The 6,342-nt window shown below is 36.6% G+C and overlaps 1 pseudogene across 1 annotated transcript; it reads right to left on the bottom strand.

Annotated features, from left to right (window-relative positions):
* Window positions 1–356: 356 nt before the first annotated feature.
* LOC148726290 (adenosine receptor A3-like) lies at window positions 357–4,059 on the bottom strand (annotated as a pseudogene). The gene is made up of 2 exons (XR_015989394.1): window positions 3,865–4,059; window positions 357–3,633 (listed from the first exon to the last, which is right to left on the bottom strand). The product of XR_015989394.1 is annotated as an adenosine receptor A3-like (transcript).
* Window positions 4,060–6,342: the final 2,283 nt, after the last annotated feature.

Raw genomic sequence — 6,342 nt, 5'->3', positions numbered from 1 at the left:
CAATTTGGCGCGTTCGATAATAAAACTCTTATTCGACGTTTTGTTGTGTGGTGTCGCTGAATATTTTTACTCGTCGTTTGTATTTTGACTCGCCTACGTGCTCGTCAAAATACGGCACAACTCGTAAAAATACTCATCGATACTACACAACAAAACGTCTAATAGGATCTCTTTACTGCCAATATCACTTTCATATTCAATTCCGTGTTAATATTCACAAAGTCGAGAGTTTTAGTCAAATGGACAACCATCAAGTCTAATCGATTTTTTTTCTTTATTAGTTTGCATAATCTTAATCAACTCAAACCGTACAAGAGAATTCTGGGAGTTTGCAGGCGATAGTAAGTAAGTAAGTATTACTAGGTAAACGCTTTATTTAAAGAGGGTTTCATTATATTTAACAGTAATCATAATAGACTTGAGGCCCTCATCACACTACTGAAATAAGACCTTAAACATCGGTATTATAAAAATCCAAAAGCTCTTTACATCGCAAGGTCAAACATTCTAAACATTACATACCCTATGGCAAATAAAAGTTACAAAAACACTTTTATATATAATAATTTCATAATCTAAAAAAGTCGTATTCAAAATCGTGACAAAGCTTTCAGTTCATTAAAAAAATAAATTAACTTAAACTACGCTTGAAACTAACAGCTGTTATCTTCTTCCTTCTGCTTGACGCTATAGTGTTCCATTCCATAATTTTCCTAACCGTAAAAGCTCGTTTTCCATTAGTTGTCAGATCAAGTTTCAGTTGGCGAAGTTTAGACTATCGTGCCTATATTCAGTAGTTCATTCTTAGCGTCTCTCTAAATCGTTCCTTGTCTCATGCCTGTAAATTGGCATCAAAAACAAACCTAACCGAAACTATTGTCTGATTCGATTGATGATGCCTCGCAGTATGCCAATGAGAGTGAGACGAATGGGTCCCATCTTCCAGCAGTATATGATAGGGTTCAAAGATGAGTTAAGGAAAGTCAAAGTCAACGCGTAGTGCCGAGCTTGGTATGAAGAGATCGAGGCTGAAGGGTGAGCTTGGAGTAAGATAGAAATAATATAAAAAGGAAAATAACAAATCAAGAACACAAGACATACGTAAAATGTTCCAAGAGTTGACTTTCTAAGCCTCAAAAGGTTAGATATGTCGCCGTTTTGAGCGCTCTGTTGTACTTCTTGAAGTTGAAGGCTTTGAATCTCGTTCTTGTGTCGCTTTAAGACTATATAAATCCTCCAGTTGACAATTACCACCAGAATAAAGCAGACAGTCGCAATCACGGAGTTTATGACTCGTGAGATCTTAAACAGAGGAATCCAAGAGAAACTTAAAGAAAAAATTGCGCTTAACAACCACATTGATATCACTACTGCAATGACGCGCTTGTGAGTAACAAGCTCTTGATATCTGAGATGAAGATCAACAGCTAAGAACCTGTCCACACTTCTGGCTGCAACATTAAAGAACGTGATAAACCAAAAAAAGTCATAACGGCCGACAATTCCCTGTAGGAAAGGCAGTCGATACGTTTTTCTTGTAAGCAGCTGACCAGAATAGAGATGTAGAGCGGCTGGGTCAACAAACCGACGCCAACATCAGAGAAAGCCAGACTCAGTAACAATGTTCTCAAAGGTTTGGGCAAAGAGGCTGTTTTCCTTATCACATAGATGGTAACGATGTTTAGAATGATGGCCGTGTAAGACAGGAAGCTGTTGAAGACACAGTTAGCGACAAGTGTCGGGCGAAAGTCTTCAAAATGCGCAGAGGCTGAAAAAAACTCGTTGGACTGTTCCGCCATTAGAGCCGAGCGTCAAAACTACCGTGTTTCTAACAGACGATTTTAAGTCATAATTACATGGTTGTCAATCACGAGGATATAAGACAATTACAGCCACCTGCACCAATTCATCCAAGATGTCTTTAACTCTGACGTTTCTTTTTAAAAAAGAGGTTCGAATACCGCCTTACTCGGCGTTAGCTAGAACTAATAAAAATATTTTTAATGCTAATAACAAGACATTTATTTAAAAAATGGGATTTATACATAAAGATGCGGGCGGGGGAGAAGAGAGCAACCCCAATATAATATACGAATAAATCACACATTTGTTTGTCGCGGATCTTGGAGGTGTTCGGGATGTTCGGGTAAACACTTTAAACTGAAGTAGATAACATCAAAAATTGTTACGGAAAATTTAGTGAGTTTTCCTTGTGGATGTTTAAGTATATTTACTCGCTTTTTCGGTATTCTAGCCGTTTTCAATTCATGCGAGTTTCTTTCATTGCGATGTTTTAAAAAGATAAAAAGCCACAAGTAAATTTTGAATAGTCAAGTTAAATTGTGCAACTACCTAGCGGTACTTTTTTTGTTCAATTTTAGTGAAATTTTAGGCAAATAAAAGTGTTAATCAGTGGTCTTTTTGAAAAAATTGGTTGTCATGGCAGTTGGCAGCTGAGTTTATACTCGTTTATATATTTTCTTTCATACGATAGTTTCCACACCAACCTTGCATAGATAAGCAGAAACTTATACTCGTATTTATATTTCCTTTCATATGATAGTTTCCACACCAACCTTGCATAGATAAGCAGAAACTTATACTCGTATTTATATTTCCTTTCATATGATAGTTTCCACACCAACCTTGCATAGATAAGCAGAAACTTATACTCGTATTTATATTTTCTTTCATATGATAGTTTCCACGCTAACCTTGCATAGATAAGCAGAAACTTATACTCGTATTTATATTTCCTTTCATATGATAGTTTCCACGCTAACCTTGCATAGATAAGCAGAAACTTTTAATTACTTTTCCACTTTTATTTCCAAAGCTGCGCTACTGCAATTAAGATAGGTATATTTCCTATACCAGAGCTGTAAATTCTTACCTAAGTTTCCTATTTTTAATGGCCTCGAGTTGATTACATCCGTCCTATTGGTGTGGATGAAAAGCTAGTGCTTGATCATTTAAAAGAGGAAATGCACAAAATAATGATCAAATCGCGGCCACGGTCAAAAACGAAATCTACCTTCATTTCCAATTTTTAGGTAGCTATTAACGAATTTTAATAATAATAATAATAATTTACATTTCTAAAGCGCTAAAATTATAAAATATTCTAAAGCGCTTTACAACATTATTAACTACAAATATTAAAATGATAAATGATAATTTTCAAAGGTTTCGGGTCCTATTTTTCAAAGTAACGCAGAATTTCGGAAATATTTGACAAAATCGATTTCGTGCTCTTCATGGCCAAAAATAGCTGTATAAATTAGCCAAAATGAGCATTCGCAAGAATGTCCTCGCGTTTTTGGTGGAAGACATAACATCGAAAATTAATAATCCAAGTCAAAAGTAGAAGTATTAAGCAGTGTATTTATGCCTGTTTTTTGGTTGTAGGTTATATACTTCTCCCAACAAAAAACAAAATCTTTAATGGCGATTTGACAATAGCCTGAGTAAACATAGATTTAACGTCTAATTACAAACCGAAATTTCGATATGTGGCCATTCCCCAATCGCGTTCATCGTATGGCTATTGAGTGTCCAAGTGCTCTTCTTCCAAGAAATATAATGATTGGTTTGGGTTTCTCCGCGAGCGCTTTATATAAACGCCATCAAAATCTGAAATTTTAGTGAGAATTTATACTCATTAGCATATTGTTATGTTGATAGACTGTAACAGCGCTCTAAGCTGCGACCATTTTGGTCGCCATGGCGAGTGAAAAAAATATTTGGCGACTAAAATTCTGGCGAAAGTCGCCAATTTGCGACCAACAGATAAAAAGAGAAACTTACTTGAAAAATTATCAACAATAGGACGAATTTAATCAATAGTACAAGCGGTGGCATCACCTGTGTTTCTCTTTTCGCCTCTCGTCGTTCAGAAACTCGACTGCGTAAAAAAAATGGCAAATTCGATCGATTTGAAGGGGCAATTGGCAATGTTACACGGCCTCAGCAGCTTTGTAATGTTGAAATAAATCGTTTTTGCTACTAGACAGTCTCTTCCTTTTCTTTCTCTTACGTACAGTAGCAAACCTAAGTGATGAAACGTGCCGTTCGGCTCATTAGCCTATCGTGTAATATATAATAAAGTGTCCTCCCCTTCTGTTTTTTTTTTAGGGGGGAAGGGGGGCGACTAAGTTTTCTTTTATGGCGACCATTTTATAATTGAAGGTCGCCAAACGGCGACTTTTTTAAAAGTTGAGCTTAGAACGCTGTATATGTGTATTTATGGAAAAGCCGAGAACTCTGCTTTTGATTAAAAATTAATCCACTAAACTCTGCTTTACACCTGTAACGGATAACTTGCCTGATAGACATGTAGTCCAGTTACTGTCCAACCACTGATTTCGTTTTCGGAGATTAACGCAAAAGCTCACTTTCAAAAATATTCGGTCAAAGGTCAAGACTTGTAACTATAATGCGTGACGGCGTCACGCTCCTAAAGAAGATCAAAGTTGCAACATGGAAAAACTGTGGAATGAAATTTTTGTAAATCACAAAATAGTGCGACTAATTATATGTGTCGTTATTACAACTTCTACCAAGCAGCTGTTAGATGAAGTAGGTAAAAACTAAGGAATTTTTATTTTGATCGGGAAAAGAGAGTGGGCTTGGCGGTCTGACATTTTGGAAGCGAGTTTAATAACAAGAAACGCCGCCTTTAACACCTAAAGAACACGCGAGTTGCATTTAGCCAACATGGAAAACTGAACTGGAGAGCTCAAAAATATTGACTGGAACATATTTTTATTTAAATGACAGATACGTCTGTGGTGTGTTGCGAAGGGTTTTATGACCCCAGTCCGTAAAAGACGTATTCCCCAAGTGTTTCGTTCTGAACGCTGGGGTTAATGTCCCAGTTTCAGGCGACTGCTTATCGCTTGCTTTCAGTATCATCCATATACTATTAGTCTCTAAGAGACAGATTCAGCTGTGGCACTGTAATATAAACTCCAAAAATGCTTTGTCCTACGTTCACTACCAAAACAAAGAAGTATCTTAAGGGACGTAAAAAGACGAATACCAGAGCAGAGATGAAGAGTTTTTTTTTAAGAAATGCAGCAGCTAATATCACTGGTGGGTACTTCAAAGATTAAGACTGATGGCACCTGCATTTCTTCAAAAACTGCTCAATTCGGCTCAGGTATGGGGCATTTTTATGTCCCTTAATATCACTGGCGGGGATTTCCGTGGTACTTTGAAAAATAAAACCCGAAACCTTTGAAAACTTGTTAATAGTTACCAAAAAATTGAAAATGAAGGTAGATTTAATTTTTGACTGTGGCCACTAATTTATCAATTTGATCATTATTTTTGTGCATTTCCTCTTAAATGTTTAATCAACCTATGTTTTAATATTGTTTTTCAAGATTTGGTACTTTTTATCAATCCAGGTTTTTCATTTTGGGACGCGACGTTCCGAGATGCGTCTGAAATTTTTAGCCTCAAAAGCCACGTTTTAGCGGAATTCAGTTGTTATCGATTTTCTCGAAAATAAATCGATATTCAGCCAAACAAAGCATGCAGTGGTTTGTTTCACTCTTAGGCCAACCTAACTTGAGAATATGAGCCGAATCGATTTTTTGGCTATTGCTACCATATTTTGAAAATGTTCGATTTTGGGGCACATCTTCTCTTAAAGATCAGATCTCTGCTAAGGTAGTGAAAAAACTTGTCACGGACCTCAGCGCAAAAATCAAGACCACAAGTCAGCCCGTGGTCATCAGCAGAAAACTCAACGAAGACCTTAAAGTTCGATAGGTCAAGCCACTGTTAACCAACAATGTCTAGTTTATAAATTTCAATGTAACCTGTGCGATGCAGGATATGCTGGTTACACGTGCGGCCACCTCCACGAACGCGTTGATGGACACAAACAAAAATCGTCGTCAATTTGTAAACATTATTTTAGCGAACATAACTCGAACGTACCACCTTGCCTTTCAGAACAATTTCACGTGCTTACTAAATGTTCTAACAAATATGATTGCCTAATTAAGGAAATGCTTTTAATAGGAAAACTTAAACCATCCCTAAACGTGGAAACGGACTCGATTCGTGCAAAGGTACTCATTGGAAGAATTTGCGATCCTTTGTTATTATGCTAATTTGTAGAGACCACAGAAATTAAGTCTTCGCATTATTTATTCACTTTGCCTTTAGAATGGTGTCATGATGACACCGAAACTTCGGCTCTTAAAGTTAATATTCGCTTGCTTATGTTTTAAGAAATCGTTTTTGATCAAGAAATGTTTAGTTCATGGATGAACACTTGTTTGTAACATGTTCAGTAAACACTACACCTATATGAGTAAGATTTTCTGA

The sequence above is a fragment of the Stylophora pistillata genome, chromosome 7 (assembly GCF_964205215.1).
Source record: "Stylophora pistillata chromosome 7, jaStyPist1.2, whole genome shotgun sequence".
In the NCBI taxonomy this organism is placed as follows: Eukaryota; Metazoa; Cnidaria; class Anthozoa; order Scleractinia; family Pocilloporidae; genus Stylophora; species Stylophora pistillata.
Note: the sequence above shows the minus strand (reverse complement) of the source record. Positions and strands in the feature narration are given on the sequence as shown.